Source organism: Peromyscus californicus, unplaced genomic scaffold (assembly GCF_007827085.1).
Source record: "Peromyscus californicus insignis strain IS unplaced genomic scaffold, ASM782708v3 Scaffold_4__1_contigs__length_199733344, whole genome shotgun sequence".
In the NCBI taxonomy this organism is placed as follows: domain Eukaryota; kingdom Metazoa; phylum Chordata; class Mammalia; order Rodentia; family Cricetidae; genus Peromyscus; species Peromyscus californicus.
In genome coordinates, this window is record NW_026294562.1 from 170,981,160 (window position 1) to 170,994,521 (window position 13,362).

The following is a 13,362-nucleotide window of genomic DNA, read 5'->3' on the forward strand; positions in this document are numbered from 1 at the left end:
TAGAATGTATGACACTGTCTTCTTGGTATCTACACAGCTCACCACTCATGACCTTCAGATCCCTGCTCACACTCAGAATCTTTGGTGAGTTTAGGCATGTGTTGTCTGACCTCCTCCTCCAAAGACTCTGTGCCTTCATTTTCTGACCTTTCCCTGCTCTGTTTCTTCTGAAGTGCTTGTCAACCCCTGAACCACCTTCTAGATGTCCTTGCTGCTCTGTTTTCCTGCCCAGTAGTAGCAGGGCTTTGTGAGGAGGACTAGTTTGATTTCGGTTTAAACCCCACTGACGGAAACAGGCTCAAATACCTGTGAGCAAATCAGTGTCCCAGAGCCTGGGGTTTATTTGCAGGTTTCTCAGGGTCCTATGTAATGATGCTGTTGTTTACTCACCCCAATTTGAGGGTTTCTTGGAGAGTTATCCTGACAGAGGTGTGAATGTCTTTAGGATACAGTTGCCAGTGCTAATAAACAAAGACTAAGGTGGTTGTGCACTCATAGAGATCCACCTGTCTCTACCTTTGGTGTGCTGGAGTTAAAGGCATGTAGCACCATGCTCCATTTCCATGGTGTTTTATGATGAGCCTGACATGCATCTATCACCCAGTTGGCTGTATTTGTATCTTGAGCCAAGTTTTCCTCCTTGTGACTTTTACCCATTTTACACACTCTTGATAAAGAAACTGACCCTACCCCCAACACTATGGATTAAGAAGTGAGGAGGGGTCACTCATGGGTTATGTGCAGCTGGTTGGGGTCACTCCTCTTGGAACTGACTGGATTGGATACCTCACGCTGGTAGTCTCCAGAATCCTCCCTCTTGACAGGGTCTATGCTTAGAGTGCTGTCGTTCTGGGACAGCTTCATCCTGTTCATGAGTCTCAGACTCTGGATGTAGACTCCAATGTCTTCTGAGAAGCAGGTCAAGAACACAGAGTCCAGGTCATTGAATGTGGTGCTGGTGGCTTGGATGAAAGGTAGAGTCACTGGTTCTATGTATAAACAATGAAGGGTACCAGCTAAGAGTCCTTCACCCTCAGACATCCCAGCCAGGTCACAGGGCCCACAGAATGAAGGGGACCTCAGAAAGATCTTATGCTTGTGTTCAAGATATGGTCTTGAAAGAGAAAGCCGAATCTTCCTCCTAACCAGTTCACCCTCAGTGATCCCTGGTCAGGGTATTTGTCCAGATACCACACTGGGAGACTCTTCAACCCCCATGTCCAGATATCTTATGAGGAAGGGTTTCCCATTGATTTTTGTGCAAATTCTTGCTCATACTTTCTGTGAGTATGAACAGTAAGGTCACTTCTTTATAACCTTCTGGGTTTTTTTTTTCATTTAATAATTTGATGGGTTTAAGATGGGCCAGCTAATGTTAAAAGTGTTAAAGCCTAGACCTCAGGACTGAGAGAAATTCCAAACTGAAGAATCTCTGTTCGAAGAAAAATTTTATTTCCTGCCCCATGGGTATGGATTTAATACCACAGAGAAGAAGGGAATAATCACAGTGCTGACCACAGCCTCCCACTCTTATTCTCAATATTCATTTTGTTTTGAGGCATGGTCTCACTGTACAGTCTTGGCTAGTTTAGAATTTGCTATGCAGACGAGGCTGCCCTCAAACTCACACTGTCTACATGATTCTTCCTCCTCAGTGCTGGCATTAAAGGTTTGGACCACCACACTCAGCCCACATTTGTTTTTTGAACCTTTGGAAGAAGAAGCAAAAGAGCATCATCAACTGGTCAGTGACATGGTTCACCCTGACTCAGAACAGGGCTCCAAGGCACCTTCTCCACCCACTCTTCCCACCCTACAGAGCCAGAGCTGAGCCAGCCACCCGTGAGACAGGAGCAGAGCGAGCTGGGAGCAGAGATCTGGACTGCTGGTCCCCATTTGTGGGGAATTTTCTCCTCCAATTTGGAGAAAAAAACATGTGAACAGAGTTGAAACCCCTGGGTGTTTCTTTTAGGTCATGGAGGTCATAAAATGAAAATGGAGGGAGGGCACAGGAAGGCTTGTGTTAGTCACAGAAAGAAAGTGTGCCTTTAAGACTCTCCCTCACTTGGGAAGTCCCTCACACTACATGAGGCTTTCCAATGCTGGGAGAACCTCCTGCTCACATTCCAAGCTCCATCTCTATTAGGCAGGAAAACTCAGAGAAGCAAGAGACCATTAGACATAGGGATGGAGCAGGAATGTTGGGGAGGATTGAGTTTTGCTTGTTCCCATAGACATGGCTGGAAATTAAATGCTTCTGCATTTTTCAGGAAGCCAAAATACTCCACTCCAAAACTGGTGCTGATATTTCAGAGATCCACTTACTAAGGACTATAATATTCTTGACTGTGGTCTTATTAACTCCAGGGAAAAAGTTATAGTTGAGACAGGTATAGGTTCCGCTATTATTAGTATTGATGTTGGGATAAAGAGCTCTTGGGAGGATGACTGGAGCTCTCTATTGACAAACCAAGAGTACTGTGGAGGTGGGTTAGCATCTGTGTGGCAGGAGATGTGAGGTTTGTCTTAAATGGAAATGAATATTTGAGGGGGATAGGATCAGGACATCTGGACCATCTGGAGCAAACAGAACAAAGCCACACATGATGTCAGCAGAGGGAAGGGGAAGTCCTGGTCTGTAGAAGGCCATAGTATCTCTTTGAGCTGTGCAATAACCTTGGTTGAACAGATCAGGCCCAGAGCTGGAGTGCAGATTAGTAGAAGAGCATTCATGCAGCATAAACAAGCCCTGATCCATCTCCACCAGGACACATGAAACCTCCCCACTGCACACTCTTGTGTGCACTGAGCCTGAGTCTGACATGTCCCCTATCTCCATCACCCTGAGCCTCTCTAGGCAGGGAAAGTCCCTCAAGCCCATTCTAGCTCAATGCTGGGAGTGGCTACATGTGCTTGGGCTGGGACAGGATGCCCAGGCCTACCTAGGTATCTGCATGGTGGGTCTGTTTCATGACCCCTAGAGGATCAAGTATGGTAGCTTTAGCCCTCTGTATCTCAGCAGTTGTAGCCAGGATGAAACAGAAAATGCTAACAGGTAATGTTCATAGAGAATTGGTCAGTTCAGGAGGTGCTCACTGGAGTCTGTCTTTCATATTCATAGGGTCCTGTATCAGTCCTCACAACACTGAGTGAAGTGAGAGTCCTGTTGTCCTCAGACAGCTTCAGCCTGTCCTCTTCTGAGAGGCTTTGGCCATTTGTCCTCTACAGGTTGGTTATATTCTGAGTCTTAAACTAACACATTAATTCTACTGGAGACCCCTCCTAGGTATCGAAATTCTTGCTTGTGATTTTGGGCTTGGGTAGCAGTGCTGTGCTGACCACAGAGAGAAGATTGACCTGTGTGGTACCTCTGATTCTTGCAAGGGCGTCTTTCAACCGGGGATAGTCTTTTAATTCCCTGCCAAATCAGATCCTTAAAGAATCAGGTAGGAAGCAAATTACAGGCAGATGGAGTGGCTGAGTGCTCAGAGATAATAGGGCCTCCTGTGCTGTGTATGATAGAAGCAAGGGCTTCCTCCTGAGTGAACTGAGCTGCAGTGTTTGGTGATGGACAGACTTCAGTCTTGGAGTCAGAAACCTCAATTTGTCTCCTAGTTCTCACTGACCCATTGAGTGCCTTGAGACACAAGGTTGAGTCTCTCCAGCTGCACTGACCTCTTCTACACAGTGTAGATCAGCGCCCTCCCAGCCTTTGTTGTTCAGGGCTGTCCTGTAGATGTCTCATGATTAGTCTTTTCATTGATCTTCCCTGAGAAACCTGACAACCTGGCAGAGATCCTACACAGATCACACAGGATCTGGCTGGCACTGAGTAGAGCTCAGCCACGTGTGAGCCATTCTTGTCAGATATTTGATGTTGATTGACATGAGTCAAGGATCCCTCAAAGAAGCCTGAGTCTACAAAATGTTCTAAAATATGGAAGGTCACCTAGTAATGCATCAGTGGTGGGGAGGCTGTAGATGTGACTGTGGACAGATAGCTTGTGCCACCCATGGCCTATGTGACCCTGACTTGGTGACTCTGTTTCCTGTCTCAGTTTCCCTGTAATAGGACACATAATAAATGATCATTGCCATGCATAGAAGTTAACCTGAAATGTGAACAATGACCTGACTTTCCACCAACCAGTTTTTATTAGTATTTTCTTGCAGGAAATAATCCCTGGGCTGAATCCCCAGAAGGCAAGGAGCTGCCTTTTGTATACTTCCACCCTGCCCCCCAACCTGCTTTCTCTTTAGGGCCCTTGACCTTTTTAGGAGGTCTCAGAACCATAGGTTAGCTGGCTTATTGCCCTTCATACTTCTCCAATAAGCTGAGCACACTGAGTCTCAGGAGGAGATATCTAGGTGACCTACCTCAGATATGGCTCTCAGAGGCTGACTATCAGCAGCCTCCCAGCCTAAAATCCATCATTGTCCCTTGTGAGCTCCAACAGGAGATCAAATTCAAACCCACTCTACAAGCTTCTTTCTCATGGATTCCTGGTCCAGTGTGGCATGCAGTTCTTGAGCAAATCTTGGGGTGCTCATCTCTCTGTGAGACTCTCATCGTTTCCTCAGCCAGGCCATGCCTGAGTCCTGAAGGGTCTTTCTCAAGGTCATGTTCATGATGAGTATCTAAGACCCTGGGCAGAGTCTGATGTACCTGGACTCAGTTACCCCAACCTCTCTCCTCTGAAGGTAGATTCAAGTGAGGCATCCTGATTTATTGCTATTTTTTCACACTTTAATGTGTATCCTTTACTGAATGAATATTTGAACCACAATGTGGGGACCATAACACAGAGTCATCCAGGATTGACAAGTCTATGTGAGAAGTAGTATTAGCTCCACCCACAACCCAGAGAGCTGGAATCAATTTCCTACGGGTTCTGTGCCACAAGATGGAAGTGTGGAGTGGGTTAAGAATGAAGAGTGAGACCACCGGTTGCCTTTCAAAGTGATGGTCAGGACAAGATCACACTGTCTTTATTATACAAGTTCTAATGCATTCAAGCATGAGCAATTCCTAGTCATTTCTCTGTAATCATTTCCCAAGAATCACTAACATTTATACAATTTAGTTTCTCTTATTTATCCCACTCCCTTGATGTCACTGACTTTTACCCCGTATCATTATAGTGCAAGCAAAATGGTTATGTCTTCTTCATAGTGTGCCCTAGCCAGCAACAAACACACTTGTACAAGTAAGAGATTTAAGCCCTGTGATTAGTTCTTAACAATATGATACTTTCATATTTTTGTAATCAGCTGAGTGTATTGTCATGCCTAGGATATCATGTTCAGGTGTTTGCCAATATCTATGTAATCTGTATATAACTTTGATGTGAACTACAGTTGTAATCCTATTCTTTATAAGTTCTCAAAATAGTAATGATTAATGCCTAACTCATTAACTGATTGGAATAAATATCTATTCTTCCTGGCAATTTCTGCATGTACTTTTTTTTAAGGGAACTGGGAGTTTTAGATTCCTTTATTGATAATTTGACATTGGAAAAGCATCTGAGTGTTCATGTACTGGTGCCAGAGGAATGTCTGATCTTTCATGTCCTGTATCTTTTCCTCATATGTTCCTAAAATTTTTTAAGATAACCTTTAAGAAACCGCTTTTCAAGTTCTTAAGTTCTTTGAAGTTCATTTATCTCTTTCTTTAGTTGAATAAGCAATAATCATTAACCTTACTGAGTTCCTCCTGCTCACTCAGGATGACTCGAAAGGCATCCAGAGGCCACCAGAGACCATGTTTATGTAACAGATCAGAGCTTTTGTTCCCAGAAATCACAGGCAAAATCACAACTAACAAAACAAAACTAAGATATATCATAACAATGAGCATTGCCAAAGTTAGAGAGGCCTGAAGCCAATGAGCTCCCTGGGATCAGAACAGATGTCTGTGGTATTATTTCCATAGGTCTTTCCAAATGGGTGGGATTCTCCAAAGGGCCTTGGCTTCTAAAGAGCTCCATTTGCAAAACATTTATGTGCCTTTCCCAGGGGTGACAGCATGGCGTCGGCCACCAGAAGTTCCAGACAATTACTTACAGTGTACATGAAACTGCACATATTTTTTTTCATCAAAGTTTTCCATACTCACATGTAGCAAATAGACTCCTGCATCTTTCTGAGTGACATTCAGGAAGAACAAGGATCCATTGGGGTATATGGTCTCTCTGCAGCTGTATACAGGCCCTTGTTCTATTTTACCTCTGGATATTACCAATTGTGCAATTTCATTCCTCTGATCAACGCTTTTGTTTTTGTACCAGTGAAACTATGGGGCTGTCACTGGCAGAGTGTGGACAAGTAGAAGGACATTGTCCACTTCTGCAACAAGAGGAGGGACTGCCTGCACATTGAATTGGTCAGTAGTACAAGAGGTCCAGTAGTTTACAAGTCAGGCTAAGAGAGAAGAGAGAAACGTCTATCAATATTAGGACCATTGCATTTGTTAGAAATTTGAAACCTGAGTGTGTTCAACTCTCAGCCTTGGTTAGTATATCTTGTTGGGGCAAGTTGAGCAGCATCACCCCCATTTATCAGTACTCATAAGTCTTAGAATGTATGAGACTGTCTTCTTGGTGTCTACACAGCTCACCCCTCACTGCCCTCAGATCCCTACTCACACTCAGAATCTTTGGTGAGTGTAGGCTTGTCCTGTCTGACCTCCTCCTCTAAAGACTCTGTGCCTTCATTTTCTGACCTTTCCATGCTCTGTTTCTTCTGAAGTGCTCCTCAACCCCTGAACCACCTTCTAGATGTCCTTGCTGCTCCAGTAGTAGCAGGGCTTTGTGAGGAGGACTAGTTTGATTTTGGTTTAAACCCCACTGACTGAAACAGGCTCAGATACCTGTGAGCAAATAAGTGTCCCAGAGCCTGGGGTTTATTTGCAGATTTCTCAGGGTCCTGTGTAATGATGCTGTTGTTTACTCACCCCAGTTTGAATGTTACTTGGAGAGTCACCCTGACAGAAGTGTGAATGTCTTTAGGAATCAGTTGCCAGTGCTAATAAACAAAGACTAGGGTGGTTGGGGCCTCATAGAGACCCACCTGTCTCTTCCTCTGTTGTGCTGGGGTTAAAGGCATGCAGCACTATGCTCAGTTTCCTTGGTGTTTTATGAGGAGATTAACATGCTTTTATCACCAAGATGGCTGTATTTGTATCTTGAACCATATTTTTCTTCTTGTGACTTTTATTCATTTTACACACTGTTGATCAAGAAACTATCCCTACCACCAACACTATTTTGTATAAAGTGAGGAGAGGTCACTCATGGATTATGTGCAGCTGGTTGGGGTCATTCCTCTTGGAACTGACTGGATTGGATACCTCACACTGATAGTCTCCAGAATCCTCCCTTCTGACAGCATCTATGCTGAGGGTGTTGTTGTTCTGGGACAGCTTCAACCTGTTCATGAGTCTCAGACTCTGGCCTTTGAAGAGCCACTGGATGTAGACTCCAATGTTTTCTGAGAAACAGGTCAAGAACACAGAGTCCAGGTCATTGAATGTGGTGTTGATGGCTTGGATGAAAGGCAGAGTTACTGGTTCTGTGTATAAACAATGAAGGGGACCAGCTAAGAGTCCTTCACCCTCAGACATTCCAGCCAGGTCACAGGGCCCACAGAATGAAGGGGACCTCTGAAAGATCTTATGCTTGTGTTCAAGATATGGTCTTTAAGGAGAAAGCCGAATCTTCCTACTAACCAGGTCACTGACAGTGACCCCTGAATTAGGTTATTTGTCTAGAAAACACACTGGGAGACTCTTCAATGCCCATGTCCAGATATCTCATGGGGGTGGGTTTCCCATTGATTTTTGTGCAAATTCTTGTTCACACTTTCAGTAAGGTCCCTACTTTATAGCCTTGTGGGTTTTTTTTTCATTTAATAATTTGTTGGGGTTAAGATGGCCCAGCCAATGTTAAAAGTGTTAAAGTCAGACCTCAGGACTGTGAGAAATTCCAAACTGAAGAATCTCTGTTCGAAGAAAAGTTTAATTTCCTGCCCCATGGGTATGGATTAAATACCACAGAGAAGAAAGATATAATCACAGTGCTGACCACAGCCTGCCACTCTAACTGTCAGTATTAAATTTTTTTGGAGGCAAGGTATCACTGTATAGTTCTAGCATACTTACAACTTGCTATGCAGACCAGGCTGGACTCAAACTCACACTAGCTACATGTCTCTCCCTCTTCAATGCTTGCTTTAAAGGTTTGGACCACCGCACTCAGCGAACATTTGTTTTCTGAACTTTGGGAGGAATAAATGAAAGAGCATCATTAATGGTCAGTGACATGGTTCACCCTGCCTCAGAACATGGCTCCCAGGCACCCTCTCCACCCACTCTTCCCATCCTACAGAGCCAGAGATGAGCCAGTCACCAGTGAGACAGGAGCAGAGCTAGCTGGGAGCATAGCTCTGGACTGCTGGTCCCCATCTGTGGGGAATTCTCTCCCCCAGTTTGGAGAAAGAGCATGTGAGCACAGTTGGAAGCCCCAGGTGTTCCTTCTAGGTCATGGAGGTCATAAAATGAAAATGAGGGGAGGGCACAGGAAGGCTTGTGTTAGTCACAGAAGGAAATCTTGACTTTAAGGCCCTCCCTCTCTTAGGAAGTCCCTCACACATCATGAGGCCTTCCAAGCCTGGGAGAACCTCCTGCTCACATTCCAAGCTCCATCTTATCAGCCAGGAGAACTCAGAGAAGCAGGAGTCCATTAGGGATGGAGCAAGAAGCTCAGTGAGGATTGAGTTTTGCTGGTTCCCATAGACATGGGCTGGAAATTAAATGCTTCAACGTCTTGCCAGGAAGTCAAAAGACTCCACTCCAAACCTGGTGCTGATATTTCAGAGATCCACTTACTAAGGACTAATATTTACCTTCAATTTTCAACTCAAATCTTTAAGACTCAAACTTAACAGGGATAAAAGTTGTAAAATCCTAATCCTAAAAAAAGCTACTAACTTGTCAACTGTTATGTAGTCCATTCAGTGACAAGCTTTATTGAGTCTCTTGTATGTCTTTTCAAGGTTAAGCTAAAGCAAGTAACTAAAAACCTCCCTCCCTGTCATCTTACATCTCTGTCTCCCCTGCAGAGGCCCCTAACCCCAGTCCCAGGGCAGCCACTTCTATCTGTCTGTGTGCTAAATGAGGGGGATTAAAGTCTCTTGTCCCTGTGACCCAGAGCCTGCCCCACTCCACTTCTGGCTGAACCTTGAGATTTGGGAAATAACAGTGAAGGGACACTATAGGGTTCCTAACAGAGGAGGGAGGGGCTGGGGACAGGAGGGCTCTCAGCACTGCCAGGCCAGGGCAGAGAGGTTCTCTGGGTAAGTCAGAGCCTGGAGATGCTAGACACCATTCTCAGGAGGACACAGGCTCAGAAATTCTTCTGTCCTCAAGAAAATGAAACCCTGGCATGAACATTTGTGACCAGATAACCACACAGAAGCTAAGGCTCCTTCGAATCTTCCAGAAGAAGCTGCGTGGGGGACAAAGGTGGTTCTCCTGAGAACTTAGACAGCGGTAGGTAGACAGAGAGGGAGACTGAGTCTGGAGGGAGCTCTGAGGCCTGGGAAGGTAGACCAAATGGGTTTCTGTGTCCCTGTATAAACACCCTGGACTCTGGATGGGAAAGATCAAGGTCCCTATCTCTCTCACCCAAAAAAAGGTAGCTGGGACATTGAATAGCTAGTGGTCACCAGAAAAGGAGCCGAATAAAGAGAAAGAGAGTGAGGGAGGGAAAAGGGAGAGAGGGAGGAAGGAGGGAATGAGGGAAGAAGTAAAGAAAGATGGAAAGAAGGAAAGAGAAAAGAGTAGGATGGAGAAAAGGAAGGATGAAGGAGGGAAGGAAGGAAGGAAGAGATGGAGGGAAGGTAGGAGGTCTCTGTGAGTTCAAGTCCAGCCTGGTCTATGGAGTGAGGTCCCAGCTAGCTAATGAGATCCTGTCTCAACAAGAAAGCGAGGGGAAGTAGAAAGTGATAGCTCAGAGGTTAAGAGCACTGGCTGCTCTCACAGAGGACCTGGGTTCAGTTCCCAACACCACATGGAGGCTCAAAATCATCTGTAACTCCAGTTCTGGGGGTTCTGATGCCCTCTCCTGAACTCTGTAGACAATGAGCACACACAGGGTACACAGAAGTATGTGCAAGCAAAACACCCATGTGCATAGAATAGATAAACTCTGTTTTTTAAGAATCCAGATGTGGTAGGGGAACAGGAAGAGAAAGCACAAATGAAGAAACAAGCTTGTCCTGAAACAATGACCGCAGAAGGAGAGATGAGCAAATGTAACGTCATTCAGAACTACTTGACTTTTCCAGACAGTTGTAAGTCCCTGCTCTCTACAAGTGGACAACGCAGTCAGACATCCAAATGAAAGTACTAAGTAAGTTATACAAGTCTTCAGGACAGGCAGTGATCTGGGACAGATGGAGCAGAAGATATCACTGAAGTCCCCTCTGGCCAGGGCCTTTCCACAGAGCATCCCAGCCAAAGGGCAGACAGGCTGGGGCAGAAATGGCACCACTCCACCCTTCCCATGACTTACTTACAGCCACAATGGTGACCTTCATGGGTCACAGACCCAATCCCCTTTGCTGGAATCCTGCTCCTGAGATCCAACTGCTGACAGACCTCAAGCAAGTTCTATACATCTCTGCTCCTCGGATTCTGATATGAAGCAGGAACCATAGCAGTTCATACTTAAGGTGACTGGAGTCAAAAGTCAAGAAGTTAATCATTGTACTTAGAAGATAGTTGGTGGATAATAAACGATTCCTATCACCAGTGCTACCTACATCTCTACCCAGAACAGTGCCACATGTTTTGAAAACCTCAACTCATTTATTGGTTACATATTTCCTTAGTTACACTAAAAACTTGTAGAAACTCCATTTTTAACTTTATCGAAGGGGGAAGGGTCCATGCCACAGAGCACACGTGGAGGTCAGAGAACAACTTTGGTTCTCTCCTTTGACCTTTACATAGATCCTGGACATCACAATGAGGCCAACAGGCTTGCAGGGCAAGCATCTTTACCCACTCAGCCATCTGGTGAGGCCTGTAGAGACTCTATTTGATTTGTCTCTATCTCCCCAGCACCAGACCTAAGTGTATAACCATAACAGGCCCTGATGGCATCTCTCTTTCCAGCTGGCAATGGAGGGACCACCAACAGCTGTCTCAAACCTCATCAAGACATCCCAAATAGCCAAAGCAATCCTAAGACCTTAGGCATCACATGACTTGATCTCAAACTATGCAGCAGAGCCAGAGTAATTAAAGAAACATGGTGTTGGCACAAAAACAGAAATGCAAAGCACAGAAGTACATCAGAAGATCCAGAAATGAATGGCCACAGCTGCAGCTACCTCGTTTATGACAAAGGTGTCAGAAACATGCGTTAGACAGGGCATGGAAGCTGGCTCACACCTTTAATCTTAGAACTCAAGGGGCAGAGACAGGTGGATTCTCTGTGAGTTCAAGATCAGCCTCGCCTACACAGCAAGTTCCAGGCCAGCCAGAGCTATATTACATAGACACCCTGTCTCAAACCCCTAACAGTTGCAACAAACATACATTGGGAGACAAACCTCTCCCACAAATGGTGCTCTGGATAGTCACCAGATATCATGGACAAGAAGGAAACTACATCCAAATCTCTCGCCCTGCCAATTCAATTTGAACCAATTCAAAATGAAGCACAGACTTTAATGTGAGACCTGAAACTGTGAAACTGTAAGAAAATACAGGCAAAACAATCAAGACACAGGCATCTGGGGCTGATGACTCTCAGTCGGTAGAGAGCTTGTATTAATGAAACCCTAGGTTCAGTCCTCAAAACTGCACATATATTAATACTATTGATTCATCTCACATATAAACAAACCACATATTCCAGGACTGGATCTTGCAAAACCATGTAAATGGCTGCGAACGTATAAAATTGCAACAGAGATGTGTAAATAGTTGTCTCTGTCACCCTTTTTTCCACTTGTGTGGTTTTAACAGGGAGTGGAGAAACTTTTACTCTGCTTATTGGTTCAGTTTTGGGTTTTGAAAGAGCATCTCACCTACAGGCTAGCTTGGAAGTCCAGATCCTCCTGCCTCAGCCTCTGGAGTGCTCGGATTGTAGACTCACTGCCTCTCTTCTCATCTGGGCCCTAGTCTCTCCAGGGCTGCTGCTGTGGCTGTGTTTCTCTGGTACTGTGTAGGGGAGGTTGTGGCTTCACAGGTGGGAGAAGAAAGGATGTGTCATAGCTGTGAGCACACAGGGTGCTGACCCTGAAGCTCCTGGAGGAAGGCTCCACCACAGGCACATGGTACAATTACTCAAAGATTGTCCTGCCTGGCCCGAAATGATCAATTCATGATCAAGTGATCCTAAGACTAAACTGCTTTGTAACACCACATGAATCACCTGGACAGTCTAACTACCATCCCATAATAACCAAGCTGGCCAGTCTGCCTCACTAAATGAGGCAGGGAAAAGCACTCAGAGATGAGGAGAACAGGCCTTCAGTGAGGAGCAAGGCAGTCCTTAAGCAGATATTACAGTGGCAGGCCAAGATTACCACCTAAGTCCTATGTGGGAAGGAGGGAAAGGTCAGCTGATGAGGATTCCAGCAGATGACTGCATCCAAGATTTGCATCATTTTCAAAGCTGCCTTCTATCAATTCAGGCCCAGGAATGGTTGATAAAATTCTTCCTCTTTTCCCTGAAATATTTATAAATTTCAAAGGCTAAGTGTTATCAATAGGCTCTCCATAGAAACTTGGTGAAAAAGATCATGGATCAGGGTGAGTCTGCAAGCTGAATATATGATAGAGACCCAATGTTTTCTGCCCAGATGCAAGCAGGCTCAAGATCAGGAACAGATGACATTTCAGACTGAGTCTGGAAGCAGGAAAACGTGCATTATCATCTCAGTTCAGAAGCAGACCAACAGGAGCAGGTCTCTCAGGCAAGGAAGGCTCAGCCCTCTTGTTCTACTGGGGTACCTGACAGATTACATAAGAACCACCCACATTAGGAAGAGCAAATGCCTTTACTCAGTAGACCCATTTAAATGTTAATTTCATCCAAAAACTCCCCTCACAGAAACACCCAGAATAATGTGTCACCAAATGTTTAGACACTCCACTCCATACCCAGTCACACTGGTACTTCAGATAACCATTACACTAAGTTAGTAATGTAGTTCAGCAAAACAATTCATTCAGCACTTGCATGACCCTGATTTAGAAGGTACATGATGCTCATAGCGAAACCATATGCAATTCCCTCCATCTAGTGCAGATAAGAACAATACCCATAAATAATACACAGCAGCTAG

The 13,362-nt window shown here is 45.0% G+C and overlaps 1 pseudogene; it reads right to left on the reverse strand.

Annotated features, from left to right (window-relative positions):
• Window positions 1–723: 723 nt before the first annotated feature.
• On the reverse strand, window positions 724–10,599 carry LOC128124075 (carcinoembryonic antigen-related cell adhesion molecule 1-like; annotated as a pseudogene).
• Between the last annotated feature and the right edge of the window lie 2,763 nt (window positions 10,600–13,362).